The sequence below is a fragment of the Andrographis paniculata genome, unplaced genomic scaffold (genome assembly GCF_009805555.1).
Source record: "Andrographis paniculata isolate CXL003 unplaced genomic scaffold, ASM980555v1 Contig211END, whole genome shotgun sequence".
Lineage (NCBI taxonomy): Eukaryota > Viridiplantae > Streptophyta > Magnoliopsida > Lamiales > Acanthaceae > Andrographis > Andrographis paniculata.
This window is the reverse complement of record NW_026137493.1, coordinates 17865-45811: the sequence shown is the minus strand read 5'-3', so window position 1 is coordinate 45811 and position 27947 is coordinate 17865. Positions and strand designations below refer to the sequence as shown.

The 27947-nt window shown below is 60.8% G+C and overlaps 32 non-coding genes across 32 annotated transcripts; all 32 read right to left on the bottom strand.

The window, feature by feature from the left end:
* Nucleotides 1-180: 180 nt before the first annotated feature.
* Nucleotides 181-301, bottom strand: LOC127244663 (5S ribosomal RNA). The gene has a single exon (XR_007837295.1). It is a non-coding gene; the product is annotated as a 5S ribosomal RNA (ribosomal RNA).
* Nucleotides 302-1074: 773 nt separating this feature from the next.
* Nucleotides 1075-1193, bottom strand: LOC127244661 (5S ribosomal RNA). The gene has a single exon (XR_007837293.1). It is a non-coding gene; the product is annotated as a 5S ribosomal RNA (ribosomal RNA).
* A 766-nt stretch (nucleotides 1194-1959) lies between these two features.
* LOC127244660 (5S ribosomal RNA) lies at nucleotides 1960-2078 on the bottom strand. Its single transcript, XR_007837292.1, has one exon. It is a non-coding gene; the product is annotated as a 5S ribosomal RNA (ribosomal RNA).
* Nucleotides 2079-2844: 766 nt separating this feature from the next.
* LOC127244659 (5S ribosomal RNA) lies at nucleotides 2845-2963 on the bottom strand. Its single transcript, XR_007837291.1, has one exon. It is a non-coding gene; the product is annotated as a 5S ribosomal RNA (ribosomal RNA).
* A 766-nt stretch (nucleotides 2964-3729) lies between these two features.
* On the bottom strand, nucleotides 3730-3848 carry LOC127244658 (5S ribosomal RNA). The gene has a single exon (XR_007837290.1). It is a non-coding gene; the product is annotated as a 5S ribosomal RNA (ribosomal RNA).
* A 772-nt stretch (nucleotides 3849-4620) lies between these two features.
* Nucleotides 4621-4739, bottom strand: LOC127244657 (5S ribosomal RNA). Its single transcript, XR_007837289.1, has one exon. It is a non-coding gene; the product is annotated as a 5S ribosomal RNA (ribosomal RNA).
* Nucleotides 4740-5504: 765 nt separating this feature from the next.
* Nucleotides 5505-5623, bottom strand: LOC127244656 (5S ribosomal RNA). The gene has a single exon (XR_007837288.1). It is a non-coding gene; the product is annotated as a 5S ribosomal RNA (ribosomal RNA).
* Nucleotides 5624-6388: 765 nt separating this feature from the next.
* LOC127244655 (5S ribosomal RNA) lies at nucleotides 6389-6507 on the bottom strand. Its single transcript, XR_007837287.1, has one exon. It is a non-coding gene; the product is annotated as a 5S ribosomal RNA (ribosomal RNA).
* Nucleotides 6508-7273: 766 nt separating this feature from the next.
* On the bottom strand, nucleotides 7274-7392 carry LOC127244653 (5S ribosomal RNA). The gene has a single exon (XR_007837285.1). It is a non-coding gene; the product is annotated as a 5S ribosomal RNA (ribosomal RNA).
* A 765-nt stretch (nucleotides 7393-8157) lies between these two features.
* Nucleotides 8158-8275, bottom strand: LOC127244662 (5S ribosomal RNA). The gene has a single exon (XR_007837294.1). It is a non-coding gene; the product is annotated as a 5S ribosomal RNA (ribosomal RNA).
* Nucleotides 8276-9040: 765 nt separating this feature from the next.
* LOC127244652 (5S ribosomal RNA) lies at nucleotides 9041-9159 on the bottom strand. Its single transcript, XR_007837284.1, has one exon. It is a non-coding gene; the product is annotated as a 5S ribosomal RNA (ribosomal RNA).
* Nucleotides 9160-9924: 765 nt separating this feature from the next.
* On the bottom strand, nucleotides 9925-10043 carry LOC127244651 (5S ribosomal RNA). Its single transcript, XR_007837283.1, has one exon. It is a non-coding gene; the product is annotated as a 5S ribosomal RNA (ribosomal RNA).
* Nucleotides 10044-10808: 765 nt separating this feature from the next.
* Nucleotides 10809-10927, bottom strand: LOC127244649 (5S ribosomal RNA). Its single transcript, XR_007837282.1, has one exon. It is a non-coding gene; the product is annotated as a 5S ribosomal RNA (ribosomal RNA).
* A 765-nt stretch (nucleotides 10928-11692) lies between these two features.
* LOC127244648 (5S ribosomal RNA) lies at nucleotides 11693-11811 on the bottom strand. The gene has a single exon (XR_007837281.1). It is a non-coding gene; the product is annotated as a 5S ribosomal RNA (ribosomal RNA).
* Nucleotides 11812-12576: 765 nt separating this feature from the next.
* Nucleotides 12577-12695, bottom strand: LOC127244647 (5S ribosomal RNA). Its single transcript, XR_007837280.1, has one exon. It is a non-coding gene; the product is annotated as a 5S ribosomal RNA (ribosomal RNA).
* Nucleotides 12696-13460: 765 nt separating this feature from the next.
* LOC127244646 (5S ribosomal RNA) lies at nucleotides 13461-13579 on the bottom strand. The gene has a single exon (XR_007837279.1). It is a non-coding gene; the product is annotated as a 5S ribosomal RNA (ribosomal RNA).
* A 765-nt stretch (nucleotides 13580-14344) lies between these two features.
* LOC127244645 (5S ribosomal RNA) lies at nucleotides 14345-14463 on the bottom strand. The gene has a single exon (XR_007837278.1). It is a non-coding gene; the product is annotated as a 5S ribosomal RNA (ribosomal RNA).
* Nucleotides 14464-15228: 765 nt separating this feature from the next.
* On the bottom strand, nucleotides 15229-15347 carry LOC127244644 (5S ribosomal RNA). The gene has a single exon (XR_007837277.1). It is a non-coding gene; the product is annotated as a 5S ribosomal RNA (ribosomal RNA).
* Nucleotides 15348-16112: 765 nt separating this feature from the next.
* On the bottom strand, nucleotides 16113-16231 carry LOC127244643 (5S ribosomal RNA). The gene has a single exon (XR_007837276.1). It is a non-coding gene; the product is annotated as a 5S ribosomal RNA (ribosomal RNA).
* Nucleotides 16232-16996: 765 nt separating this feature from the next.
* LOC127244641 (5S ribosomal RNA) lies at nucleotides 16997-17115 on the bottom strand. The gene has a single exon (XR_007837274.1). It is a non-coding gene; the product is annotated as a 5S ribosomal RNA (ribosomal RNA).
* Nucleotides 17116-17880: 765 nt separating this feature from the next.
* LOC127244640 (5S ribosomal RNA) lies at nucleotides 17881-17999 on the bottom strand. The gene has a single exon (XR_007837273.1). It is a non-coding gene; the product is annotated as a 5S ribosomal RNA (ribosomal RNA).
* A 765-nt stretch (nucleotides 18000-18764) lies between these two features.
* On the bottom strand, nucleotides 18765-18883 carry LOC127244639 (5S ribosomal RNA). Its single transcript, XR_007837272.1, has one exon. It is a non-coding gene; the product is annotated as a 5S ribosomal RNA (ribosomal RNA).
* A 765-nt stretch (nucleotides 18884-19648) lies between these two features.
* Nucleotides 19649-19767, bottom strand: LOC127244638 (5S ribosomal RNA). Its single transcript, XR_007837271.1, has one exon. It is a non-coding gene; the product is annotated as a 5S ribosomal RNA (ribosomal RNA).
* A 765-nt stretch (nucleotides 19768-20532) lies between these two features.
* LOC127244637 (5S ribosomal RNA) lies at nucleotides 20533-20651 on the bottom strand. Its single transcript, XR_007837270.1, has one exon. It is a non-coding gene; the product is annotated as a 5S ribosomal RNA (ribosomal RNA).
* A 765-nt stretch (nucleotides 20652-21416) lies between these two features.
* LOC127244636 (5S ribosomal RNA) lies at nucleotides 21417-21535 on the bottom strand. The gene has a single exon (XR_007837269.1). It is a non-coding gene; the product is annotated as a 5S ribosomal RNA (ribosomal RNA).
* A 765-nt stretch (nucleotides 21536-22300) lies between these two features.
* LOC127244635 (5S ribosomal RNA) lies at nucleotides 22301-22419 on the bottom strand. Its single transcript, XR_007837268.1, has one exon. It is a non-coding gene; the product is annotated as a 5S ribosomal RNA (ribosomal RNA).
* A 765-nt stretch (nucleotides 22420-23184) lies between these two features.
* LOC127244634 (5S ribosomal RNA) lies at nucleotides 23185-23303 on the bottom strand. The gene has a single exon (XR_007837267.1). It is a non-coding gene; the product is annotated as a 5S ribosomal RNA (ribosomal RNA).
* Nucleotides 23304-24068: 765 nt separating this feature from the next.
* Nucleotides 24069-24187, bottom strand: LOC127244633 (5S ribosomal RNA). Its single transcript, XR_007837266.1, has one exon. It is a non-coding gene; the product is annotated as a 5S ribosomal RNA (ribosomal RNA).
* A 765-nt stretch (nucleotides 24188-24952) lies between these two features.
* On the bottom strand, nucleotides 24953-25071 carry LOC127244632 (5S ribosomal RNA). Its single transcript, XR_007837265.1, has one exon. It is a non-coding gene; the product is annotated as a 5S ribosomal RNA (ribosomal RNA).
* Nucleotides 25072-25836: 765 nt separating this feature from the next.
* LOC127244630 (5S ribosomal RNA) lies at nucleotides 25837-25955 on the bottom strand. Its single transcript, XR_007837263.1, has one exon. It is a non-coding gene; the product is annotated as a 5S ribosomal RNA (ribosomal RNA).
* A 765-nt stretch (nucleotides 25956-26720) lies between these two features.
* On the bottom strand, nucleotides 26721-26839 carry LOC127244629 (5S ribosomal RNA). Its single transcript, XR_007837262.1, has one exon. It is a non-coding gene; the product is annotated as a 5S ribosomal RNA (ribosomal RNA).
* A 765-nt stretch (nucleotides 26840-27604) lies between these two features.
* Nucleotides 27605-27723, bottom strand: LOC127244628 (5S ribosomal RNA). The gene has a single exon (XR_007837261.1). It is a non-coding gene; the product is annotated as a 5S ribosomal RNA (ribosomal RNA).
* Nucleotides 27724-27947: the final 224 nt, after the last annotated feature.

Genomic DNA, 27947 nt, shown 5'->3' with positions numbered 1-27947 from the left:
GGGACTCTCCTTCGTTGTCCTCACACTTACGGACGTTACATACTCGCTAACGCGGACACCCAGCCCCAGCCCGGGTCTCGGCGTCGAGAAATCAAAAGGTTTATTCCTACCCTACGGGTAAATAGGGCCTAGGCGTCTGAAAGTAAGAAACATAACGCTCAAGCCCGGGGGCAAAAAAGAGGGGTGCAACACGAGGACTTCCCAGGGGGTCACCCATCCTAGTACTACTCTCGCCAAGCACGCTTAACTTCTTCGGAGTTCTGATGGGATCCGGTGCGTTAGTGCTGGTATGATCGCACACCCGCTAGGTATGCGCGCCCAACCTAGTTATGGCGCCTCCCGCGGCCGGCGTTCCATCTCGCCTTCTTTGCGGCGGCCGACGCGCCACGGTAGTACCTCAGGGTTCGGCCGCGGGGGACTCTCCCTCCGTTGTCCTCACACGTACGGACGGAATTACTGCGCTACGCGGGACCCAGCCCCAGCCCGGGTCTCGGCGTCGAGAAATCAAAACGTTATAGCCTACCCGACGGGTAAAGTAGGCCGGGGCGTCTGAAAGTAAGGACAGAACGCTCAAGCCCGGGGGCAAAAAGAGGGGTGCAACACGAGGACTTCCCAGCGGTGCAACACTTACGGACGGAATTACTCTCGAACGCGCTACGTAGGACCCAGCCCCAGCACCGGTCTCGGCGTCGAGAAATCGAAAAGGAATGCCTACCCTACGGGTAAAATAGGGCCGAGAGATGGGATCCGGTGCGTTCGTGCTGGTATGATCGCACCCCCTCTAGGGAATGCCCGCCCGCCCAAGCTAGTTACGCCGCCTCCCACGGCCGGCGTTCCATCTCGTCTTCTTCGCGGCGGCCCGACCGCCACGGCAGTACGTCAGGTTCGGCCGCGGGGGACTCTCCTTCCGTTGTCCTCACACTTACGGACGGAATTACTGCGCTACGCGGGACCCAGCCCCAGCCCGGGTCTCGGCGTCGAGAAATCAAAAGGTTATTCCTACCCTACGGGTAAAATAGGGCCGAGGCGTCTGAAAGTAAGAAACATAACGCTCAAGCCCGGGGGCAAAAAAGAGGGGTGCAACACGAGGACTTCCCAGGGGGTCACCCATCCTAGTACTACTCTCGCCCAAGCACGCTTAACTTCGGAGTTCTGATGGGATCCGGTGCGTTAGTGCTGGTATGATCGCACCCGCTAGGTAATGCGCGCCCAACCTAGTTATGGCGCCTCCCGCGGCCGGCGTTCCATCTCGCCTTCTTTGCGGCGGCCGACGCGCCACGGTAGTACCTCAGGTTCGGCCGCGGGGGACTCTCCCTCCGTTGTCCTCACACGTACGGACGGAATACTACTGCGCTACGCGGGACCCAGCCCCAGCCCGGGTCTCGGCGTCGAGAAATCAAAACGTTATAGCCTACCCGACGGGTAAAGTAGGGCCGGGGCGTCTGAAAGTAAGGACAGAACGCTCAAGCCCGGGGGCAAAAAGAGGGGTGCAACACGAGGACTTCCCAGCGGTGCAACACTTACGGACGGAATTACTCTCGAACGCGCTACGTAGGACCCAGCCCCAGCACCGGTCTCGGCGTCGAGAAATCGAAAAGGAATGCCTACCCTACGGGTAAAATAGGGCCGAGAGATGGGATCCGGTGCGTTCGTGCTGGTATGATCGCACCCGCTAGGGAATGCCCGCCCAAGCTAGTTACGCCGCCTCCCACGGCCGGCGTTCCATCTCGTCTTCTTCGCGGCGGCCGACCGCCACGGCAGTACGTCAGGTTCGGCCGCGGGGGACTCTCCTTCCGTTGTCCTCACACTTACGGACGGAATTACTGCGCTACGCGGGACCCAGCCCCAGCCCGGGTCTCGGCGTCGAGAAATCAAAAGGTTATTCCTACCCTACGGGTAAATAGGGCCGAGGCGTCTGAAAGTAAGAAACATAACGCTCAAGCCCGGGGGCAAAAAAGAGGGGTGCAACACGAGGACTTCCCAGGGGGTCACCCATCCTAGTACTACTCTCGCCCAAGCACGCTTAACTTCGGAGTTCTGATGGGATCCGGTGCGTTAGTGCTGGTATGATCGCACCCGCTAGGTAATGCGCGCCCAACCTAGTTATGGCGCCTCCCGCGGCCGGCGTTCCATCTCGCCTTCTTTGCGGCGGCCGACGCGCCACGGTAGTACCTCAGGTTCGGCCGCGGGGGACTCTCCCTCCGTTGTCCTCACACGTACGGACGGAATTACTGCGCTAACGCGGGACCCAGCCCCAGCCCGGGTCTCGGCGTCGAGAAATCAAAACGTTATAGCCTACCCGACGGGTAAAGTAGGGCCGGGGCGTCTGAAAGTAAGGACAGAACGCTCAAGCCCGGGGGCAAAAAGAGGGGTGCAACACGAGGACTTCCCAGCGGTGCAACACTTACGGACGGAATTACTCTCGAACGCGCTACGTAGGACCCAGCCCCAGCACCGGTCTCGGCGTCGAGAAATCGAAAAGGAATGCCTACCCTACGGGTAAAATAGGGCCGAGAGATGGGATCCGGTGCGTTCGTGCTGGTATGATCGCACCCGCTAGGGAATGCCCGCCCAAGCTAGTTACGCCGCCTCCCACGGCCGGCGTTCCATCTCGTCTTCTTCGCGGCGGCCGACCGCCACGGCAGTACGTCAGGTTCGGCCGCGGGGGACTCTCCTTCCGTTGTCCTCACACTTACGGACGGAATTACTGCGCTACGCGGGACCCAGCCCCAGCCCGGGTCTCGGCGTCGAGAAATCAAAAGGTTATTCCTACCCTACGGGTAAAATAGGGCCGAGGCGTCTGAAAGTAAGAAACATAACGCTCAAGCCCGGGGGCAAAAAAGAGGGGTGCAACACGAGGACTTCCCAGGGGGTCACCCATCCTAGTACTACTCTCGCCCAAGCACGCTTAACTTCGGAGTTCTGATGGGATCCGGTGCGTTAGTGCTGGTATGATCGCACCCGCTAGGTAATGCGCGCCCAACCTAGTTATGGCGCCTCCCGCGGCCGGCGTTCCATCTCGCCTTCTTTGCGGCGGCCGACGCGCCACGGTAGTACCTCAGGTTCGGCCGCGGGGGACTCTCCCTCCGTTGTCCTCACACGTACGGACGGATTACTACTGCGCTACGCGGGACCCAGCCCCAGCCCGGGTCTCGGCGTCGAGAAATCAAAACGTTATAGCCTACCCGACGGGTAAAGTAGGGCCGGGGCGTCTGAAAGTAAGGACAGAACGCTCAAGCCCGGGGGCAAAAAGAGGGGTGCAACACGAGGACTTCCCAGCGGTGCAACACTTACGGACGGAATTACTCTCGAACGCGCTACGTAGGACCCAGCCCCAGCACCGGTCTCGGCGTCGAGAAATCGAAAAGGAATGCCTACCCTACGGGTAAAATAGGGCCGAGAGATGGGATCCGGTGCGTTCGTGCTGGTATGATCGCACCCGCTAGGGAATGCCCGCCCAAGCTAGTTACGCCGCCTCCCACGGCCGGCGTTCCATCTCGTCTTCTTCGCGGCGGCCGACCGCCACGGCAGTACGTCAGGTTCGGCCGCGGGGGACTCTCCTTCCGTTGTCCTCACACTTACGGACGGAATTACTGCGCTACGCGGGACCCAGCCCCAGCCCGGGTCTCGGCGTCGAGAAATCAAAAGGTTATTCCTACCCTACGGGTAAAATAGGGCCGAGGCGTCTGAAAGTAAGAACATAACGCTCAAGCCCGGGGGCAAAAAAGAGGGGTGCAACACGAGGACTTCCCAGGGGGTCACCCATCCTAGTACTACTCTCGCCCAAGCACGCTTAACTTCGGAGTTCTGATGGGATCCGGTGCGTTAGTGCTGGTATGATCGCACCCGCTAGGTAATGCGCGCCCAACCTAGTTATGGCGCCTCCCGCGGCCGGCGTTCCATCTCGCCTTCTTTGCGGCGGCCGACGCGCCACGGTAGTACCTCAGGTTCGGCCGCGGGGGACTCTCCCTCCGTTGTCCTCACACGTACGGACGGAATTACTTACTGCGCTACGCGGGACCCAGCCCCAGCCCGGGTCTCGGCGTCGAGAAATCAAAACGTTATAGCCTACCCGACGGGTAAAGTAGGGCCGGGGCGTCTGAAAGTAAGGACAGAACGCTCAAGCCCGGGGGCAAAAAGAGGGGTGCAACACGAGGACTTCCCAGCGGTGCAACACTTACGGACGGAATTACTCTCGAACGCGCTACGTAGGACCCAGCCCCAGCACCGGTCTCGGCGTCGAGAAATCGAAAAGGAATGCCTACCCTACGGGTAAAATAGGGCCGAGAGATGGGATCCGGTGCGTTCGTGCTGGTATGATCGCACCCGCTAGGGAATGCCCGCCCAAGCTAGTTACGCCGCCTCCCACGGCCGGCGTTCCATCTCGTCTTCTTCGCGGCGGCCGACCGCCACGGCAGTACGTCAGGTTCGGCCGCGGGGGACTCTCCTTCCGTTGTCCTCACACTTACGGACGGAATTACTACTGCGCTACGCGGGACCCAGCCCCAGCCCGGGTCTCGGCGTCGAGAAATCAAAAGGTTATTCCTACCCTACGGGTAAAATAGGGCCGAGGCGTCTGAAAGTAAGAAACATAACGCTCAAGCCCGGGGGCAAAAAAGAGGGGTGCAACACGAGGACTTCCCAGGGGGTCACCCATCCTAGTACTACTCTCGCCCAAGCACGCTTAACTTCGGAGTTCTGATGGGATCCGGTGCGTTAGTGCTGGTATGATCGCACCCGCTAGGTAATGCGCGCCCAACCTAGTTATGGCGCCTCCCGCGGCCGGCGTTCCATCTCGCCTTCTTTGCGGCGGCCGACGCGCCACGGTAGTACCTCAGGTTCGGCCGCGGGGGACTCTCCCTCCGTTGTCCTCACACGTACGGACGGAATTACTGCGCTACGCGGGACCCAGCCCCAGCCCGGGTCTCGGCGTCGAGAAATCAAAACGTTATAGCCTACCCGACGGGTAAAGTAGGGCCGGGGCGTCTGAAAGTAAGGACAGAACGCTCAAGCCCGGGGGCAAAAAGAGGGGTGCAACACGAGGACTTCCCAGCGGTGCAACACTTACGGACGGAATTACTCTCGAACGCGCTACGTAGGACCCAGCCCCAGCACCGGTCTCGGCGTCGAGAAATCGAAAAGGAATGCCTACCCTACGGGTAAAATAGGGCCGAGAGATGGGATCCGGTGCGTTCGTGCTGGTATGATCGCACCCGCTAGGGAATGCCCGCCCAAGCTAGTTACGCCGCCTCCCACGGCCGGCGTTCCATCTCGTCTTCTTCGCGGCGGCCGACCGCCACGGCAGTACGTCAGGTTCGGCCGCGGGGGACTCTCCTTCCGTTGTCCTCACACTTACGGACGGAATTACTGCGCTACTACGGGACCCAGCCCCAGCCCGGGTCTCGGCGTCGAGAAATCAAAAGGTTATTCCTACCCTACGGGTAAAATAGGGCCGAGGCGTCTGAAAGTAAGAACATAACGCTCAAGCCCGGGGGCAAAAAAGAGGGGTGCAACACGAGGACTTCCCAGGGGGTCACCCATCCTAGTACTACTCTCGCCCAAGCACGCTTAACTTCGGAGTTCTGATGGGATCCGGTGCGTTAGTGCTGGTATGATCGCACCCGCTAGGTAATGCGCGCCCAACCTAGTTATGGCGCCTCCCGCGGCCGGCGTTCCATCTCGCCTTCTTTGCGGCGGCCGACGCGCCACGGTAGTACCTCAGGTTCGGCCGCGGGGGACTCTCCCTCCGTTGTCCTCACACGTACGGACGGAATTACTGCGCTACGCGGGACCCAGCCCCAGCCCGGGTCTCGGCGTCGAGAAATCAAAACGTTATAGCCTACCCGACGGGTAAAGTAGGGCCGGGGCGTCTGAAAGTAAGGACAGAACGCTCAAGCCCGGGGGCAAAAAGAGGGGTGCAACACGAGGACTTCCCAGCGGTGCAACACTTACGGACGGAATTACTCTCGAACGCGCTACGTAGGACCCAGCCCCAGCACCGGTCTCGGCGTCGAGAAATCGAAAAGGAATGCCTACCCTACGGGTAAAATAGGGCCGAGAGATGGGATCCGGTGCGTTCGTGCTGGTATGATCGCACCCGCTAGGGAATGCCCGCCCAAGCTAGTTACGCCGCCTCCCACGGCCGGCGTTCCATCTCGTCTTCTTCGCGGCGGCCGACCGCCACGGCAGTACGTCAGGTTCGGCCGCGGGGGACTCTCCTTCCGTTGTCCTCACACTTACGGACGGAATTACTGCGCTACGCGGGACCCAGCCCCAGCCCGGGTCTCGGCGTCGAGAAATCAAAAGGTTATTCCTACCCTACGGGTAAAATAGGGCCGAGGCGTCTGAAAGTAAGAAACATAACGCTCAAGCCCGGGGGCAAAAAAGAGGGGTGCAACACGAGGACTTCCCAGGGGGTCACCCATCCTAGTACTACTCTCGCCCAAGCACGCTTAACTTCGGAGTTCTGATGGGATCCGGTGCGTTAGTGCTGGTATGATCGCACCCGCTAGGTAATGCGCGCCCAACCTAGTTATGGCGCCTCCCGCGGCCGGCGTTCCATCTCGCCTTCTTTGCGGCGGCCGACGCGCCACGGTAGTACCTCAGGTTCGGCCGCGGGGGACTCTCCCTCCGTTGTCCTCACACGTACGGACGGAATTACTGCGCTACGCGGGACCCAGCCCCAGCCCGGGTCTCGGCGTCGAGAAATCAAAACGTTATAGCCTACCCGACGGGTAAAGTAGGGCCGGGGCGTCTGAAAGTAAGGACAGAACGCTCAAGCCCGGGGGCAAAAAGAGGGGTGCAACACGAGGACTTCCCAGCGGTGCAACACTTACGGACGGAATTACTCTCGAACGCGCTACGTAGGACCCAGCCCCAGCACCGGTCTCGGCGTCGAGAAATCGAAAAGGAATGCCTACCCTACGGGTAAAATAGGGCCGAGAGATGGGATCCGGTGCGTTCGTGCTGGTATGATCGCACCCGCTAGGGAATGCCCGCCCAAGCTAGTTACGCCGCCTCCCACGGCCGGCGTTCCATCTCGTCTTCTTCGCGGCGGCCGACCGCCACGGCAGTACGTCAGGTTCGGCCGCGGGGGACTCTCCTTCCGTTGTCCTCACACTTACGGACGGAAATACTACTGCGCTACGCGGGACCCAGCCCCAGCCCGGGTCTCGGCGTCGAGAAATCAAAGGTTATTCCTACCCTACGGGTAAAATAGGGCCGAGGCGTCTGAAAGTAAGAAACATAACGCTCAAGCCCGGGGCAAAAAAGAGGGGTGCAACACGAGGACTTCCCAGGGGGTCACCCATCCTAGTACTACTCTCGCCCAAGCACGCTTAACTTCGGAGTTCTGATGGGATCCGGTGCGTTAGTGCTGGTATGATCGCACCCGCTAGGTAATGCGCGCCCAACCTAGTTATGGCGCCTCCCGCGGCCGGCGTTCCATCTCGCCTTCTTTGCGGCGGCCGACGCGCCACGGTAGTACCTCAGGTTCGGCCGCGGGGGACTCTCCCTCCGTTGTCCTCACACGTACGGACGGAATTACTGCGCTACGCGGGACCCAGCCCCAGCCCGGGTCTCGGCGTCGAGAAATCAAAACGTTATAGCCTACCCGACGGGTAAAGTAGGGCCGGGGCGTCTGAAAGTAAGGACAGAACGCTCAAGCCCGGGGGCAAAAAGAGGGGTGCAACACGAGGACTTCCCAGCGGTGCAACACTTACGGACGGAATTACTCTCGAACGCGCTACGTAGGACCCAGCCCCAGCACCGGTCTCGGCGTCGAGAAATCGAAAAGGAATGCCTACCCTACGGGTAAAATAGGGCCGAGAGATGGGATCCGGTGCGTTCGTGCTGGTATGATCGCACCCGCTAGGGAATGCCCGCCCAAGCTAGTTACGCCGCCTCCCACGGCCGGCGTTCCATCTCGTCTTCTTCGCGGCGGCCGACCGCCACGGCAGTACGTCAGGTTCGGCCGCGGGGGACTCTCCTTCCGTTGTCCTCACACTTACGGACGGAATTACTGCGCTACGCGGGACCCAGCCCCAGCCCGGGTCTCGGCGTCGAGAAATCAAAAGGTTATTCCTACCCTACGGGTAAAATAGGGCCGAGGCGTCTGAAAGTAAGAAACATAACGCTCAAGCCCGGGGGCAAAAAAGAGGGGTGCAACACGAGGACTTCCCAGGGGTCACCCATCCTAGTACTACTCTCGCCCAAGCACGCTTAACTTCGGAGTTCTGATGGGATCCGGTGCGTTAGTGCTGGTATGATCGCACCCGCTAGGTAATGCGCGCCCAACCTAGTTATGGCGCCTCCCGCGGCCGGCGTTCCATCTCGCCTTCTTTGCGGCGGCCGACGCGCCACGGTAGTACCTCAGGTTCGGCCGCGGGGGACTCTCCCTCCGTTGTCCTCACACGTACGGACGGAATTACTGCGCTACGCGGGACCCAGCCCCAGCCCGGGTCTCGGCGTCGAGAAATCAAAACGTTATAGCCTACCCGACGGGTAAAGTAGGGCCGGGGCGTCTGAAAGTAAGGACAGAACGCTCAAGCCCGGGGGCAAAAAGAGGGGTGCAACACGAGGACTTCCCAGCGGTGCAACACTTACGGACGGAATTACTCTCGAACGCGCTACGTAGGACCCAGCCCCAGCACCGGTCTCGGCGTCGAGAAATCGAAAAGGAATGCCTACCCTACGGGTAAAATAGGGCCGAGAGATGGGATCCGGTGCGTTCGTGCTGGTATGATCGCACCCGCTAGGGAATGCCCGCCCAAGCTAGTTACGCCGCCTCCCACGGCCGGCGTTCCATCTCGTCTTCTTCGCGGCGGCCGACCGCCACGGCAGTACGTCAGGTTCGGCCGCGGGGGACTCTCCTTCCGTTGTCCTCACACTTACGGACGGAATTACTGCGCTACGCGGGACCCAGCCCCAGCCCGGGTCTCGGCGTCGAGAAATCAAAAGGTTATTCCTACCCTACGGGTAAAATAGGGCCGAGGCGTCTGAAAGTAAGAAACATAACGCTCAAGCCCGGGGGCAAAAAAGAGGGGTGCAACACGAGGACTTCCCAGGGGGTCACCCATCCTAGTACTACTCTCGCCCAAGCACGCTTAACTTCGGAGTTCTGATGGGATCCGGTGCGTTAGTGCTGGTATGATCGCACCCGCTAGGTAATGCGCGCCCAACCTAGTTATGGCGCCTCCCGCGGCCGGCGTTCCATCTCGCCTTCTTTGCGGCGGCCGACGCGCCACGGTAGTACCTCAGGTTCGGCCGCGGGGGACTCTCCCTCCGTTGTCCTCACACGTACGGACGGAATTACTGCGCTACGCGGGACCCAGCCCCAGCCCGGGTCTCGGCGTCGAGAAATCAAAACGTTATAGCCTACCCGACGGGTAAAGTAGGGCCGGGGCGTCTGAAAGTAAGGACAGAACGCTCAAGCCCGGGGGCAAAAAGAGGGGTGCAACACGAGGACTTCCCAGCGGTGCAACACTTACGGACGGAATTACTCTCGAACGCGCTACGTAGGACCCAGCCCCAGCACCGGTCTCGGCGTCGAGAAATCGAAAAGGAATGCCTACCCTACGGGTAAAATAGGGCCGAGAGATGGGATCCGGTGCGTTCGTGCTGGTATGATCGCACCCGCTAGGGAATGCCCGCCCAAGCTAGTTACGCCGCCTCCCACGGCCGGCGTTCCATCTCGTCTTCTTCGCGGCGGCCGACCGCCACGGCAGTACGTCAGGTTCGGCCGCGGGGGACTCTCCTTCCGTTGTCCTCACACTTACGGACGGAATTACTGCGCTACGCGGGACCCAGCCCCAGCCCGGGTCTCGGCGTCGAGAAATCAAAAGGTTATTCCTACCCTACGGGTAAAATAGGGCCGAGGCGTCTGAAAGTAAGAAACATAACGCTCAAGCCCGGGGGCAAAAAAGAGGGGTGCAACACGAGGACTTCCCAGGGGGTCACCCATCCTAGTACTACTCTCGCCCAAGCACGCTTAACTTCGGAGTTCTGATGGGATCCGGTGCGTTAGTGCTGGTATGATCGCACCCGCTAGGTAATGCGCGCCCAACCTAGTTATGGCGCCTCCCGCGGCCGGCGTTCCATCTCGCCTTCTTTGCGGCGGCCGACGCGCCACGGTAGTACCTCAGGTTCGGCCGCGGGGGACTCTCCCTCCGTTGTCCTCACACGTACGGACGGAATTACTGCGCTACGCGGGACCCAGCCCCAGCCCGGGTCTCGGCGTCGAGAAATCAAAACGTTATAGCCTACCCGACGGGTAAAGTAGGGCCGGGGCGTCTGAAAGTAAGGACAGAACGCTCAAGCCCGGGGGCAAAAAGAGGGGTGCAACACGAGGACTTCCCAGCGGTGCAACACTTACGGACGGAATTACTCTCGAACGCGCTACGTAGGACCCAGCCCCAGCACCGGTCTCGGCGTCGAGAAATCGAAAAGGAATGCCTACCCTACGGGTAAAATAGGGCCGAGAGATGGGATCCGGTGCGTTCGTGCTGGTATGATCGCACCCGCTAGGGAATGCCCGCCCAAGCTAGTTACGCCGCCTCCCACGGCCGGCGTTCCATCTCGTCTTCTTCGCGGCGGCCGACCGCCACGGCAGTACGTCAGGTTCGGCCGCGGGGGACTCTCCTTCCGTTGTCCTCACACTTACGGACGGAATTACTGCGCTACGCGGGACCCAGCCCCAGCCCGGGTCTCGGCGTCGAGAAATCAAAAGGTTATTCCTACCCTACGGGTAAAATAGGGCCGAGGCGTCTGAAAGTAAGAAACATAACGCTCAAGCCCGGGGGCAAAAAAGAGGGGTGCAACACGAGGACTTCCCAGGGGGTCACCCATCCTAGTACTACTCTCGCCCAAGCACGCTTAACTTCGGAGTTCTGATGGGATCCGGTGCGTTAGTGCTGGTATGATCGCACCCGCTAGGTAATGCGCGCCCAACCTAGTTATGGCGCCTCCCGCGGCCGGCGTTCCATCTCGCCTTCTTTGCGGCGGCCGACGCGCCACGGTAGTACCTCAGGTTCGGCCGCGGGGGACTCTCCCTCCGTTGTCCTCACACGTACGGACGGAATTACTGCGCTACGCGGGACCCAGCCCCAGCCCGGGTCTCGGCGTCGAGAAATCAAAACGTTATAGCCTACCCGACGGGTAAAGTAGGGCCGGGGCGTCTGAAAGTAAGGACAGAACGCTCAAGCCCGGGGGCAAAAAGAGGGGTGCAACACGAGGACTTCCCAGCGGTGCAACACTTACGGACGGAATTACTCTCGAACGCGCTACGTAGGACCCAGCCCCAGCACCGGTCTCGGCGTCGAGAAATCGAAAAGGAATGCCTACCCTACGGGTAAAATAGGGCCGAGAGATGGGATCCGGTGCGTTCGTGCTGGTATGATCGCACCCGCTAGGGAATGCCCGCCCAAGCTAGTTACGCCGCCTCCCACGGCCGGCGTTCCATCTCGTCTTCTTCGCGGCGGCCGACCGCCACGGCAGTACGTCAGGTTCGGCCGCGGGGGACTCTCCTTCCGTTGTCCTCACACTTACGGACGGAATTACTGCGCTACGCGGGACCCAGCCCCAGCCCGGGTCTCGGCGTCGAGAAATCAAAAGGTTATTCCTACCCTACGGGTAAAATAGGGCCGAGGCGTCTGAAAGTAAGAAACATAACGCTCAAGCCCGGGGGCAAAAAAGAGGGGTGCAACACGAGGACTTCCCAGGGGGTCACCCATCCTAGTACTACTCTCGCCCAAGCACGCTTAACTTCGGAGTTCTGATGGGATCCGGTGCGTTAGTGCTGGTATGATCGCACCCGCTAGGTAATGCGCGCCCAACCTAGTTATGGCGCCTCCCGCGGCCGGCGTTCCATCTCGCCTTCTTTGCGGCGGCCGACGCGCCACGGTAGTACCTCAGGTTCGGCCGCGGGGGACTCTCCCTCCGTTGTCCTCACACGTACGGACGGAATTACTGCGCTACGCGGGACCCAGCCCCAGCCCGGGTCTCGGCGTCGAGAAATCAAAACGTTATAGCCTACCCGACGGGTAAAGTAGGGCCGGGGCGTCTGAAAGTAAGGACAGAACGCTCAAGCCCGGGGGCAAAAAGAGGGGTGCAACACGAGGACTTCCCAGCGGTGCAACACTTACGGACGGAATTACTCTCGAACGCGCTACGTAGGACCCAGCCCCAGCACCGGTCTCGGCGTCGAGAAATCGAAAAGGAATGCCTACCCTACGGGTAAAATAGGGCCGAGAGATGGGATCCGGTGCGTTCGTGCTGGTATGATCGCACCCGCTAGGGAATGCCCGCCCAAGCTAGTTACGCCGCCTCCCACGGCCGGCGTTCCATCTCGTCTTCTTCGCGGCGGCCGACCGCCACGGCAGTACGTCAGGTTCGGCCGCGGGGGACTCTCCTTCCGTTGTCCTCACACTTACGGACGGAATTACTGCGCTACGCGGGACCCAGCCCCAGCCCGGGTCTCGGCGTCGAGAAATCAAAAGGTTATTCCTACCCTACGGGTAAAATAGGGCCGAGGCGTCTGAAAGTAAGAAACATAACGCTCAAGCCCGGGGGCAAAAAAGAGGGGTGCAACACGAGGACTTCCCAGGGGGTCACCCATCCTAGTACTACTCTCGCCCAAGCACGCTTAACTTCGGAGTTCTGATGGGATCCGGTGCGTTAGTGCTGGTATGATCGCACCCGCTAGGTAATGCGCGCCCAACCTAGTTATGGCGCCTCCCGCGGCCGGCGTTCCATCTCGCCTTCTTTGCGGCGGCCGACGCGCCACGGTAGTACCTCAGGTTCGGCCGCGGGGGACTCTCCCTCCGTTGTCCTCACACGTACGGACGGAATTACTGCGCTACGCGGGACCCAGCCCCAGCCCGGGTCTCGGCGTCGAGAAATCAAAACGTTATAGCCTACCCGACGGGTAAAGTAGGGCCGGGGCGTCTGAAAGTAAGGACAGAACGCTCAAGCCCGGGGGCAAAAAGAGGGGTGCAACACGAGGACTTCCCAGCGGTGCAACACTTACGGACGGAATTACTCTCGAACGCGCTACGTAGGACCCAGCCCCAGCACCGGTCTCGGCGTCGAGAAATCGAAAAGGAATGCCTACCCTACGGGTAAAATAGGGCCGAGAGATGGGATCCGGTGCGTTCGTGCTGGTATGATCGCACCCGCTAGGGAATGCCCGCCCAAGCTAGTTACGCCGCCTCCCACGGCCGGCGTTCCATCTCGTCTTCTTCGCGGCGGCCGACCGCCACGGCAGTACGTCAGGTTCGGCCGCGGGGGACTCTCCTTCCGTTGTCCTCACACTTACGGACGGAATTACTGCGCTACGCGGGACCCAGCCCCAGCCCGGGTCTCGGCGTCGAGAAATCAAAAGGTTATTCCTACCCTACGGGTAAAATAGGGCCGAGGCGTCTGAAAGTAAGAAACATAACGCTCAAGCCCGGGGGCAAAAAAGAGGGGTGCAACACGAGGACTTCCCAGGGGGTCACCCATCCTAGTACTACTCTCGCCCAAGCACGCTTAACTTCGGAGTTCTGATGGGATCCGGTGCGTTAGTGCTGGTATGATCGCACCCGCTAGGTAATGCGCGCCCAACCTAGTTATGGCGCCTCCCGCGGCCGGCGTTCCATCTCGCCTTCTTTGCGGCGGCCGACGCGCCACGGTAGTACCTCAGGTTCGGCCGCGGGGGACTCTCCCTCCGTTGTCCTCACACGTACGGACGGAATTACTGCGCTACGCGGGACCCAGCCCCAGCCCGGGTCTCGGCGTCGAGAAATCAAAACGTTATAGCCTACCCGACGGGTAAAGTAGGGCCGGGGCGTCTGAAAGTAAGGACAGAACGCTCAAGCCCGGGGGCAAAAAGAGGGGTGCAACACGAGGACTTCCCAGCGGTGCAACACTTACGGACGGAATTACTCTCGAACGCGCTACGTAGGACCCAGCCCCAGCACCGGTCTCGGCGTCGAGAAATCGAAAAGGAATGCCTACCCTACGGGTAAAATAGGGCCGAGAGATGGGATCCGGTGCGTTCGTGCTGGTATGATCGCACCCGCTAGGGAATGCCCGCCCAAGCTAGTTACGCCGCCTCCCACGGCCGGCGTTCCATCTCGTCTTCTTCGCGGCGGCCGACCGCCACGGCAGTACGTCAGGTTCGGCCGCGGGGGACTCTCCTTCCGTTGTCCTCACACTTACGGACGGAATTACTGCGCTACGCGGGACCCAGCCCCAGCCCGGGTCTCGGCGTCGAGAAATCAAAAGGTTATTCCTACCCTACGGGTAAAATAGGGCCGAGGCGTCTGAAAGTAAGAAACATAACGCTCAAGCCCGGGGGCAAAAAAGAGGGGTGCAACACGAGGACTTCCCAGGGGGTCACCCATCCTAGTACTACTCTCGCCCAAGCACGCTTAACTTCGGAGTTCTGATGGGATCCGGTGCGTTAGTGCTGGTATGATCGCACCCGCTAGGTAATGCGCGCCCAACCTAGTTATGGCGCCTCCCGCGGCCGGCGTTCCATCTCGCCTTCTTTGCGGCGGCCGACGCGCCACGGTAGTACCTCAGGTTCGGCCGCGGGGGACTCTCCCTCCGTTGTCCTCACACGTACGGACGGAATTACTGCGCTACGCGGGACCCAGCCCCAGCCCGGGTCTCGGCGTCGAGAAATCAAAACGTTATAGCCTACCCGACGGGTAAAGTAGGGCCGGGGCGTCTGAAAGTAAGGACAGAACGCTCAAGCCCGGGGGCAAAAAGAGGGGTGCAACACGAGGACTTCCCAGCGGTGCAACACTTACGGACGGAATTACTCTCGAACGCGCTACGTAGGACCCAGCCCCAGCACCGGTCTCGGCGTCGAGAAATCGAAAAGGAATGCCTACCCTACGGGTAAAATAGGGCCGAGAGATGGGATCCGGTGCGTTCGTGCTGGTATGATCGCACCCGCTAGGGAATGCCCGCCCAAGCTAGTTACGCCGCCTCCCACGGCCGGCGTTCCATCTCGTCTTCTTCGCGGCGGCCGACCGCCACGGCAGTACGTCAGGTTCGGCCGCGGGGGACTCTCCTTCCGTTGTCCTCACACTTACGGACGGAATTACTGCGCTACGCGGGACCCAGCCCCAGCCCGGGTCTCGGCGTCGAGAAATCAAAAGGTTATTCCTACCCTACGGGTAAAATAGGGCCGAGGCGTCTGAAAGTAAGAAACATAACGCTCAAGCCCGGGGGCAAAAAAGAGGGGTGCAACACGAGGACTTCCCAGGGGGTCACCCATCCTAGTACTACTCTCGCCCAAGCACGCTTAACTTCGGAGTTCTGATGGGATCCGGTGCGTTAGTGCTGGTATGATCGCACCCGCTAGGTAATGCGCGCCCAACCTAGTTATGGCGCCTCCCGCGGCCGGCGTTCCATCTCGCCTTCTTTGCGGCGGCCGACGCGCCACGGTAGTACCTCAGGTTCGGCCGCGGGGGACTCTCCCTCCGTTGTCCTCACACGTACGGACGGAATTACTGCGCTACGCGGGACCCAGCCCCAGCCCGGGTCTCGGCGTCGAGAAATCAAAACGTTATAGCCTACCCGACGGGTAAAGTAGGGCCGGGGCGTCTGAAAGTAAGGACAGAACGCTCAAGCCCGGGGGCAAAAAGAGGGGTGCAACACGAGGACTTCCCAGCGGTGCAACACTTACGGACGGAATTACTCTCGAACGCGCTACGTAGGACCCAGCCCCAGCACCGGTCTCGGCGTCGAGAAATCGAAAAGGAATGCCTACCCTACGGGTAAAATAGGGCCGAGAGATGGGATCCGGTGCGTTCGTGCTGGTATGATCGCACCCGCTAGGGAATGCCCGCCCAAGCTAGTTACGCCGCCTCCCACGGCCGGCGTTCCATCTCGTCTTCTTCGCGGCGGCCGACCGCCACGGCAGTACGTCAGGTTCGGCCGCGGGGGACTCTCCTTCCGTTGTCCTCACACTTACGGACGGAATTACTGCGCTACGCGGGACCCAGCCCCAGCCCGGGTCTCGGCGTCGAGAAATCAAAAGGTTATTCCTACCCTACGGGTAAAATAGGGCCGAGGCGTCTGAAAGTAAGAAACATAACGCTCAAGCCCGGGGGCAAAAAAGAGGGGTGCAACACGAGGACTTCCCAGGGGGTCACCCATCCTAGTACTACTCTCGCCCAAGCACGCTTAACTTCGGAGTTCTGATGGGATCCGGTGCGTTAGTGCTGGTATGATCGCACCCGCTAGGTAATGCGCGCCCAACCTAGTTATGGCGCCTCCCGCGGCCGGCGTTCCATCTCGCCTTCTTTGCGGCGGCCGACGCGCCACGGTAGTACCTCAGGTTCGGCCGCGGGGGACTCTCCCTCCGTTGTCCTCACACGTACGGACGGAATTACTGCGCTACGCGGGACCCAGCCCCAGCCCGGGTCTCGGCGTCGAGAAATCAAAACGTTATAGCCTACCCGACGGGTAAAGTAGGGCCGGGGCGTCTGAAAGTAAGGACAGAACGCTCAAGCCCGGGGGCAAAAAGAGGGGTGCAACACGAGGACTTCCCAGCGGTGCAACACTTACGGACGGAATTACTCTCGAACGCGCTACGTAGGACCCAGCCCCAGCACCGGTCTCGGCGTCGAGAAATCGAAAAGGAATGCCTACCCTACGGGTAAAATAGGGCCGAGAGATGGGATCCGGTGCGTTCGTGCTGGTATGATCGCACCCGCTAGGGAATGCCCGCCCAAGCTAGTTACGCCGCCTCCCACGGCCGGCGTTCCATCTCGTCTTCTTCGCGGCGGCCGACCGCCACGGCAGTACGTCAGGTTCGGCCGCGGGGGACTCTCCTTCCGTTGTCCTCACACTTACGGACGGAATTACTGCGCTACGCGGGACCCAGCCCCAGCCCGGGTCTCGGCGTCGAGAAATCAAAAGGTTATTCCTACCCTACGGGTAAAATAGGGCCGAGGCGTCTGAAAGTAAGAAACATAACGCTCAAGCCCGGGGGCAAAAAAGAGGGGTGCAACACGAGGACTTCCCAGGGGGTCACCCATCCTAGTACTACTCTCGCCCAAGCACGCTTAACTTCGGAGTTCTGATGGGATCCGGTGCGTTAGTGCTGGTATGATCGCACCCGCTAGGTAATGCGCGCCCAACCTAGTTATGGCGCCTCCCGCGGCCGGCGTTCCATCTCGCCTTCTTTGCGGCGGCCGACGCGCCACGGTAGTACCTCAGGTTCGGCCGCGGGGGACTCTCCCTCCGTTGTCCTCACACGTACGGACGGAATTACTGCGCTACGCGGGACCCAGCCCCAGCCCGGGTCTCGGCGTCGAGAAATCAAAACGTTATAGCCTACCCGACGGGTAAAGTAGGGCCGGGGCGTCTGAAAGTAAGGACAGAACGCTCAAGCCCGGGGGCAAAAAGAGGGGTGCAACACGAGGACTTCCCAGCGGTGCAACACTTACGGACGGAATTACTCTCGAACGCGCTACGTAGGACCCAGCCCCAGCACCGGTCTCGGCGTCGAGAAATCGAAAAGGAATGCCTACCCTACGGGTAAAATAGGGCCGAGAGATGGGATCCGGTGCGTTCGTGCTGGTATGATCGCACCCGCTAGGGAATGCCCGCCCAAGCTAGTTACGCCGCCTCCCACGGCCGGCGTTCCATCTCGTCTTCTTCGCGGCGGCCGACCGCCACGGCAGTACGTCAGGTTCGGCCGCGGGGGACTCTCCTTCCGTTGTCCTCACACTTACGGACGGAATTACTGCGCTACGCGGGACCCAGCCCCAGCCCGGGTCTCGGCGTCGAGAAATCAAAAGGTTATTCCTACCCTACGGGTAAAATAGGGCCGAGGCGTCTGAAAGTAAGAAACATAACGCTCAAGCCCGGGGGCAAAAAAGAGGGGTGCAACACGAGGACTTCCCAGGGGGTCACCCATCCTAGTACTACTCTCGCCCAAGCACGCTTAACTTCGGAGTTCTGATGGGATCCGGTGCGTTAGTGCTGGTATGATCGCACCCGCTAGGTAATGCGCGCCCAACCTAGTTATGGCGCCTCCCGCGGCCGGCGTTCCATCTCGCCTTCTTTGCGGCGGCCGACGCGCCACGGTAGTACCTCAGGTTCGGCCGCGGGGGACTCTCCCTCCGTTGTCCTCACACGTACGGACGGAATTACTGCGCTACGCGGGACCCAGCCCCAGCCCGGGTCTCGGCGTCGAGAAATCAAAACGTTATAGCCTACCCGACGGGTAAAGTAGGGCCGGGGCGTCTGAAAGTAAGGACAGAACGCTCAAGCCCGGGGGCAAAAAGAGGGGTGCAACACGAGGACTTCCCAGCGGTGCAACACTTACGGACGGAATTACTCTCGAACGCGCTACGTAGGACCCAGCCCCAGCACCGGTCTCGGCGTCGAGAAATCGAAAAGGAATGCCTACCCTACGGGTAAAATAGGGCCGAGAGATGGGATCCGGTGCGTTCGTGCTGGTATGATCGCACCCGCTAGGGAATGCCCGCCCAAGCTAGTTACGCCGCCTCCCACGGCCGGCGTTCCATCTCGTCTTCTTCGCGGCGGCCGACCGCCACGGCAGTACGTCAGGTTCGGCCGCGGGGGACTCTCCTTCCGTTGTCCTCACACTTACGGACGGAATTACTGCGCTACGCGGGACCCAGCCCCAGCCCGGGTCTCGGCGTCGAGAAATCAAAAGGTTATTCCTACCCTACGGGTAAAATAGGGCCGAGGCGTCTGAAAGTAAGAAACATAACGCTCAAGCCCGGGGGCAAAAAAGAGGGGTGCAACACGAGGACTTCCCAGGGGGTCACCCATCCTAGTACTACTCTCGCCCAAGCACGCTTAACTTCGGAGTTCTGATGGGATCCGGTGCGTTAGTGCTGGTATGATCGCACCCGCTAGGTAATGCGCGCCCAACCTAGTTATGGCGCCTCCCGCGGCCGGCGTTCCATCTCGCCTTCTTTGCGGCGGCCGACGCGCCACGGTAGTACCTCAGGTTCGGCCGCGGGGGACTCTCCCTCCGTTGTCCTCACACGTACGGACGGAATTACTGCGCTACGCGGGACCCAGCCCCAGCCCGGGTCTCGGCGTCGAGAAATCAAAACGTTATAGCCTACCCGACGGGTAAAGTAGGGCCGGGGCGTCTGAAAGTAAGGACAGAACGCTCAAGCCCGGGGGCAAAAAGAGGGGTGCAACACGAGGACTTCCCAGCGGTGCAACACTTACGGACGGAATTACTCTCGAACGCGCTACGTAGGACCCAGCCCCAGCACCGGTCTCGGCGTCGAGAAATCGAAAAGGAATGCCTACCCTACGGGTAAAATAGGGCCGAGAGATGGGATCCGGTGCGTTCGTGCTGGTATGATCGCACCCGCTAGGGAATGCCCGCCCAAGCTAGTTACGCCGCCTCCCACGGCCGGCGTTCCATCTCGTCTTCTTCGCGGCGGCCGACCGCCACGGCAGTACGTCAGGTTCGGCCGCGGGGGACTCTCCTTCCGTTGTCCTCACACTTACGGACGGAATTACTGCGCTACGCGGGACCCAGCCCCAGCCCGGGTCTCGGCGTCGAGAAATCAAAAGGTTATTCCTACCCTACGGGTAAAATAGGGCCGAGGCGTCTGAAAGTAAGAAACATAACGCTCAAGCCCGGGGGCAAAAAAGAGGGGTGCAACACGAGGACTTCCCAGGGGGTCACCCATCCTAGTACTACTCTCGCCCAAGCACGCTTAACTTCGGAGTTCTGATGGGATCCGGTGCGTTAGTGCTGGTATGATCGCACCCGCTAGGTAATGCGCGCCCAACCTAGTTATGGCGCCTCCCGCGGCCGGCGTTCCATCTCGCCTTCTTTGCGGCGGCCGACGCGCCACGGTAGTACCTCAGGTTCGGCCGCGGGGGACTCTCCCTCCGTTGTCCTCACACGTACGGACGGAATTACTGCGCTACGCGGGACCCAGCCCCAGCCCGGGTCTCGGCGTCGAGAAATCAAAACGTTATAGCCTACCCGACGGGTAAAGTAGGGCCGGGGCGTCTGAAAGTAAGGACAGAACGCTCAAGCCCGGGGGCAAAAAGAGGGGTGCAACACGAGGACTTCCCAGCGGTGCAACACTTACGGACGGAATTACTCTCGAACGCGCTACGTAGGACCCAGCCCCAGCACCGGTCTCGGCGTCGAGAAATCGAAAAGGAATGCCTACCCTACGGGTAAAATAGGGCCGAGAGATGGGATCCGGTGCGTTCGTGCTGGTATGATCGCACCCGCTAGGGAATGCCCGCCCAAGCTAGTTACGCCGCCTCCCACGGCCGGCGTTCCATCTCGTCTTCTTCGCGGCGGCCGACCGCCACGGCAGTACGTCAGGTTCGGCCGCGGGGGACTCTCCTTCCGTTGTCCTCACACTTACGGACGGAATTACTGCGCTACGCGGGACCCAGCCCCAGCCCGGGTCTCGGCGTCGAGAAATCAAAAGGTTATTCCTACCCTACGGGTAAAATAGGGCCGAGGCGTCTGAAAGTAAGAAACATAACGCTCAAGCCCGGGGGCAAAAAAGAGGGGTGCAACACGAGGACTTCCCAGGGGGTCACCCATCCTAGTACTACTCTCGCCCAAGCACGCTTAACTTCGGAGTTCTGATGGGATCCGGTGCGTTAGTGCTGGTATGATCGCACCCGCTAGGTAATGCGCGCCCAACCTAGTTATGGCGCCTCCCGCGGCCGGCGTTCCATCTCGCCTTCTTTGCGGCGGCCGACGCGCCACGGTAGTACCTCAGGTTCGGCCGCGGGGGACTCTCCCTCCGTTGTCCTCACACGTACGGACGGAATTACTGCGCTACGCGGGACCCAGCCCCAGCCCGGGTCTCGGCGTCGAGAAATCAAAACGTTATAGCCTACCCGACGGGTAAAGTAGGGCCGGGGCGTCTGAAAGTAAGGACAGAACGCTCAAGCCCGGGGGCAAAAAGAGGGGTGCAACACGAGGACTTCCCAGCGGTGCAACACTTACGGACGGAATTACTCTCGAACGCGCTACGTAGGACCCAGCCCCAGCACCGGTCTCGGCGTCGAGAAATCGAAAAGGAATGCCTACCCTACGGGTAAAATAGGGCCGAGAGATGGGATCCGGTGCGTTCGTGCTGGTATGATCGCACCCGCTAGGGAATGCCCGCCCAAGCTAGTTACGCCGCCTCCCACGGCCGGCGTTCCATCTCGTCTTCTTCGCGGCGGCCGACCGCCACGGCAGTACGTCAGGTTCGGCCGCGGGGGACTCTCCTTCCGTTGTCCTCACACTTACGGACGGAATTACTGCGCTACGCGGGACCCAGCCCCAGCCCGGGTCTCGGCGTCGAGAAATCAAAAGGTTATTCCTACCCTACGGGTAAAATAGGGCCGAGGCGTCTGAAAGTAAGAAACATAACGCTCAAGCCCGGGGGCAAAAAAGAGGGGTGCAACACGAGGACTTCCCAGGGGGTCACCCATCCTAGTACTACTCTCGCCCAAGCACGCTTAACTTCGGAGTTCTGATGGGATCCGGTGCGTTAGTGCTGGTATGATCGCACCCGCTAGGTAATGCGCGCCCAACCTAGTTATGGCGCCTCCCGCGGCCGGCGTTCCATCTCGCCTTCTTTGCGGCGGCCGACGCGCCACGGTAGTACCTCAGGTTCGGCCGCGGGGGACTCTCCCTCCGTTGTCCTCACACGTACGGACGGAATTACTGCGCTACGCGGGACCCAGCCCCAGCCCGGGTCTCGGCGTCGAGAAATCAAAACGTTATAGCCTACCCGACGGGTAAAGTAGGGCCGGGGCGTCTGAAAGTAAGGACAGAACGCTCAAGCCCGGGGGCAAAAAGAGGGGTGCAACACGAGGACTTCCCAGCGGTGCAACACTTACGGACGGAATTACTCTCGAACGCGCTACGTAGGACCCAGCCCCAGCACCGGTCTCGGCGTCGAGAAATCGAAAAGGAATGCCTACCCTACGGGTAAAATAGGGCCGAGAGATGGGATCCGGTGCGTTCGTGCTGGTATGATCGCACCCGCTAGGGAATGCCCGCCCAAGCTAGTTACGCCGCCTCCCACGGCCGGCGTTCCATCTCGTCTTCTTCGCGGCGGCCGACCGCCACGGCAGTACGTCAGGTTCGGCCGCGGGGGACTCTCCTTCCGTTGTCCTCACACTTACGGACGGAATTACTGCGCTACGCGGGACCCAGCCCCAGCCCGGGTCTCGGCGTCGAGAAATCAAAAGGTTATTCCTACCCTACGGGTAAAATAGGGCCGAGGCGTCTGAAAGTAAGAAACATAACGCTCAAGCCCGGGGGCAAAAAAGAGGGGTGCAACACGAGGACTTCCCAGGGGGTCACCCATCCTAGTACTACTCTCGCCCAAGCACGCTTAACTTCGGAGTTCTGATGGGATCCGGTGCGTTAGTGCTGGTATGATCGCACCCGCTAGGTAATGCGCGCCCAACCTAGTTATGGCGCCTCCCGCGGCCGGCGTTCCATCTCGCCTTCTTTGCGGCGGCCGACGCGCCACGGTAGTACCTCAGGTTCGGCCGCGGGGGACTCTCCCTCCGTTGTCCTCACACGTACGGACGGAATTACTGCGCTACGCGGGACCCAGCCCCAGCCCGGGTCTCGGCGTCGAGAAATCAAAACGTTATAGCCTACCCGACGGGTAAAGTAGGGCCGGGGCGTCTGAAAGTAAGGACAGAACGCTCAAGCCCGGGGGCAAAAAGAGGGGTGCAACACGAGGACTTCCCAGCGGTGCAACACTTACGGACGGAATTACTCTCGAACGCGCTACGTAGGACCCAGCCCCAGCACCGGTCTCGGCGTCGAGAAATCGAAAAGGAATGCCTACCCTACGGGTAAAATAGGGCCGAGAGATGGGATCCGGTGCGTTCGTGCTGGTATGATCGCACCCGCTAGGGAATGCCCGCCCAAGCTAGTTACGCCGCCTCCCACGGCCGGCGTTCCATCTCGTCTTCTTCGCGGCGGCCGACCGCCACGGCAGTACGTCAGGTTCGGCCGCGGGGGACTCTCCTTCCGTTGTCCTCACACTTACGGACGGAATTACTGCGCTACGCGGGACCCAGCCCCAGCCCGGGTCTCGGCGTCGAGAAATCAAAAGGTTATTCCTACCCTACGGGTAAAATAGGGCCGAGGCGTCTGAAAGTAAGAAACATAACGCTCAAGCCCGGGGGCAAAAAAGAGGGGTGCAACACGAGGACTTCCCAGGGGGTCACCCATCCTAGTACTACTCTCGCCCAAGCACGCTTAACTTCGGAGTTCTGATGGGATCCGGTGCGTTAGTGCTGGTATGATCGCACCCGCTAGGTAATGCGCGCCCAACCTAGTTATGGCGCCTCCCGCGGCCGGCGTTCCATCTCGCCTTCTTTGCGGCGGCCGACGCGCCACGGTAGTACCTCAGGTTCGGCCGCGGGGGACTCTCCCTCCGTTGTCCTCACACGTACGGACGGAATTACTGCGCTACGCGGGACCCAGCCCCAGCCCGGGTCTCGGCGTCGAGAAATCAAAACGTTATAGCCTACCCGACGGGTAAAGTAGGGCCGGGGCGTCTGAAAGTAAGGACAGAACGCTCAAGCCCGGGGGCAAAAAGAGGGGTGCAACACGAGGACTTCCCAGCGGTGCAACACTTACGGACGGAATTACTCTCGAACGCGCTACGTAGGACCCAGCCCCAGCACCGGTCTCGGCGTCGAGAAATCGAAAAGGAATGCCTACCCTACGGGTAAAATAGGGCCGAGAGATGGGATCCGGTGCGTTCGTGCTGGTATGATCGCACCCGCTAGGGAATGCCCGCCCAAGCTAGTTACGCCGCCTCCCACGGCCGGCGTTCCATCTCGTCTTCTTCGCGGCGGCCGACCGCCACGGCAGTACGTCAGGTTCGGCCGCGGGGGACTCTCCTTCCGTTGTCCTCACACTTACGGACGGAATTACTGCGCTACGCGGGACCCAGCCCCAGCCCGGGTCTCGGCGTCGAGAAATCAAAAGGTTATTCCTACCCTACGGGTAAAATAGGGCCGAGGCGTCTGAAAGTAAGAAACATAACGCTCAAGCCCGGGGGCAAAAAAGAGGGGTGCAACACGAGGACTTCCCAGGGGGTCACCCATCCTAGTACTACTCTCGCCCAAGCACGCTTAACTTCGGAGTTCTGATGGGATCCGGTGCGTTAGTGCTGGTATGATCGCACCCGCTAGGTAATGCGCGCCCAACCTAGTTATGGCGCCTCCCGCGGCCGGCGTTCCATCTCGCCTTCTTTGCGGCGGCCGACGCGCCACGGTAGTACCTCAGGTTCGGCCGCGGGGGACTCTCCCTCCGTTGTCCTCACACGTACGGACGGAATTACTGCGCTACGCGGGACCCAGCCCCAGCCCGGGTCTCGGCGTCGAGAAATCAAAACGTTATAGCCTACCCGACGGGTAAAGTAGGGCCGGGGCGTCTGAAAGTAAGGACAGAACGCTCAAGCCCGGGGGCAAAAAGAGGGGTGCAACACGAGGACTTCCCAGCGGTGCAACACTTACGGACGGAATTACTCTCGAACGCGCTACGTAGGACCCAGCCCCAGCACCGGTCTCGGCGTCGAGAAATCGAAAAGGAATGCCTACCCTACGGGTAAAATAGGGCCGAGAGATGGGATCCGGTGCGTTCGTGCTGGTATGATCGCACCCGCTAGGGAATGCCCGCCCAAGCTAGTTACGCCGCCTCCCACGGCCGGCGTTCCATCTCGTCTTCTTCGCGGCGGCCGACCGCCACGGCAGTACGTCAGGTTCGGCCGCGGGGGACTCTCCTTCCGTTGTCCTCACACTTACGGACGGAATTACTGCGCTACGCGGGACCCAGCCCCAGCCCGGGTCTCGGCGTCGAGAAATCAAAAGGTTATTCCTACCCTACGGGTAAAATAGGGCCGAGGCGTCTGAAAGTAAGAAACATAACGCTCAAGCCCGGGGGCAAAAAAGAGGGGTGCAACACGAGGACTTCCCAGGGGGTCACCCATCCTAGTACTACTCTCGCCCAAGCACGCTTAACTTCGGAGTTCTGATGGGATCCGGTGCGTTAGTGCTGGTATGATCGCACCCGCTAGGTAATGCGCGCCCAACCTAGTTATGGCGCCTCCCGCGGCCGGCGTTCCATCTCGCCTTCTTTGCGGCGGCCGACGCGCCACGGTAGTACCTCAGGTTCGGCCGCGGGGGACTCTCCCTCCGTTGTCCTCACACGTACGGACGGAATTACTGCGCTACGCGGGACCCAGCCCCAGCCCGGGTCTCGGCGTCGAGAAATCAAAACGTTATAGCCTACCCGACGGGTAAAGTAGGGCCGGGGCGTCTGAAAGTAAGGACAGAACGCTCAAGCCCGGGGGCAAAAAGAGGGGTGCAACACGAGGACTTCCCAGCGGTGCAACACTTACGGACGGAATTACTCTCGAACGCGCTACGTAGGACCCAGCCCCAGCACCGGTCTCGGCGTCGAGAAATCGAAAAGGAATGCCTACCCTACGGGTAAAATAGGGCCGAGAGATGGGATCCGGTGCGTTCGTGCTGGTATGATCGCACCCGCTAGGGAATGCCCGCCCAAGCTAGTTACGCCGCCTCCCACGGCCGGCGTTCCATCTCGTCTTCTTCGCGGCGGCCGACCGCCACGGCAGTACGTCAGGTTCGGCCGCGGGGGACTCTCCTTCCGTTGTCCTCACACTTACGGACGGAATTACTGCGCTACGCGGGACCCAGCCCCAGCCCGGGTCTCGGCGTCGAGAAATCAAAAGGTTATTCCTACCCTACGGGTAAAATAGGGCCGAGGCGTCTGAAAGTAAGAAACATAACGCTCAAGCCCGGGGGCAAAAAAGAGGGGTGCAACACGAGGACTTCCCAGGGGGTCACCCATCCTAGTACTACTCTCGCCCAAGCACGCTTAACTTCGGAGTTCTGATGGGATCCGGTGCGTTAGTGCTGGTATGATCGCACCCGCTAGGTAATGCGCGCCCAACCTAGTTATGGCGCCTCCCGCGGCCGGCGTTCCATCTCGCCTTCTTTGCGGCGGCCGACGCGCCACGGTAGTACCTCAGGTTCGGCCGCGGGGGACTCTCCCTCCGTTGTCCTCACACGTACGGACGGAATTACTGCGCTACGCGGGACCCAGCCCCAGCCCGGGTCTCGGCGTCGAGAAATCAAAACGTTATAGCCTACCCGACGGGTAAAGTAGGGCCGGGGCGTCTGAAAGTAAGGACAGAACGCTCAAGCCCGGGGGCAAAAAGAGGGGTGCAACACGAGGACTTCCCAGCGGTGCAACACTTACGGACGGAATTACTCTCGAACGCGCTACGTAGGACCCAGCCCCAGCACCGGTCTCGGCGTCGAGAAATCGAAAAGGAATGCCTACCCTACGGGTAAAATAGGGCCGAGAGATGGGATCCGGTGCGTTCGTGCTGGTATGATCGCACCCGCTAGGGAATGCCCGCCCAAGCTAGTTACGCCGCCTCCCACGGCCGGCGTTCCATCTCGTCTTCTTCGCGGCGGCCGACCGCCACGGCAGTACGTCAGGTTCGGCCGCGGGGGACTCTCCTTCCGTTGTCCTCACACTTACGGACGGAATTACTGCGCTACGCGGGACCCAGCCCCAGCCCGGGTCTCGGCGTCGAGAAATCAAAAGGTTATTCCTACCCTACGGGTAAAATAGGGCCGAGGCGTCTGAAAGTAAGAAACATAACGCTCAAGCCCGGGGGCAAAAAAGAGGGGTGCAACACGAGGACTTCCCAGGGGGTCACCCATCCTAGTACTACTCTCGCCCAAGCACGCTTAACTTCGGAGTTCTGATGGGATCCGGTGCGTTAGTGCTGGTATGATCGCACCCGCTAGGTAATGCGCGCCCAACCTAGTTATGGCGCCTCCCGCGGCCGGCGTTCCATCTCGCCTTCTTTGCGGCGGCCGACGCGCCACGGTAGTACCTCAGGTTCGGCCGCGGGGGACTCTCCCTCCGTTGTCCTCACACGTACGGACGGAATTACTGCGCTACGCGGGACCCAGCCCCAGCCCGGGTCTCGGCGTCGAGAAATCAAAACGTTATAGCCTACCCGACGGGTAAAGTAGGGCCGGGGCGTCTGAAAGTAAGGACAGAACGCTCAAGCCCGGGGGCAAAAAGAGGGGTGCAACACGAGGACTTCCCAGCGGTGCAACACTTACGGACGGAATTACTCTCGAACGCGCTACGTAGGACCCAGCCCCAGCACCGGTCTCGGCGTCGAGAAATCGAAAAGGAATGCCTACCCTACGGGTAAAATAGGGCCGAGAGATGGGATCCGGTGCGTTCGTGCTGGTATGATCGCACCCGCTAGGGAATGCCCGCCCAAGCTAGTTACGCCGCCTCCCACGGCCGGCGTTCCATCTCGTCTTCTTCGCGGCGGCCGACCGCCACGGCAGTACGTCAGGTTCGGCCGCGGGGGACTCTCCTTCCGTTGTCCTCACACTTACGGACGGAATTACTGCGCTACGCGGGACCCAGCCCCAGCCCGGGTCTCGGCGTCGAGAAATCAAAAGGTTATTCCTACCCTACGGGTAAAATAGGGCCGAGGCGTCTGAAAGTAAGAAACATAACGCTCAAGCCCGGGGGCAAAAAAGAGGGGTGCAACACGAGGACTTCCCAGGGGGTCACCCATCCTAGTACTACTCTCGCCCAAGCACGCTTAACTTCGGAGTTCTGATGGGATCCGGTGCGTTAGTGCTGGTATGATCGCACCCGCTAGGTAATGCGCGCCCAACCTAGTTATGGCGCCTCCCGCGGCCGGCGTTCCATCTCGCCTTCTTTGCGGCGGCCGACGCGCCACGGTAGTACCTCAGGTTCGGCCGCGGGGGACTCTCCCTCCGTTGTCCTCACACGTACGGACGGAATTACTGCGCTACGCGGGACCCAGCCCCAGCCCGGGTCTCGGCGTCGAGAAATCAAAACGTTATAGCCTACCCGA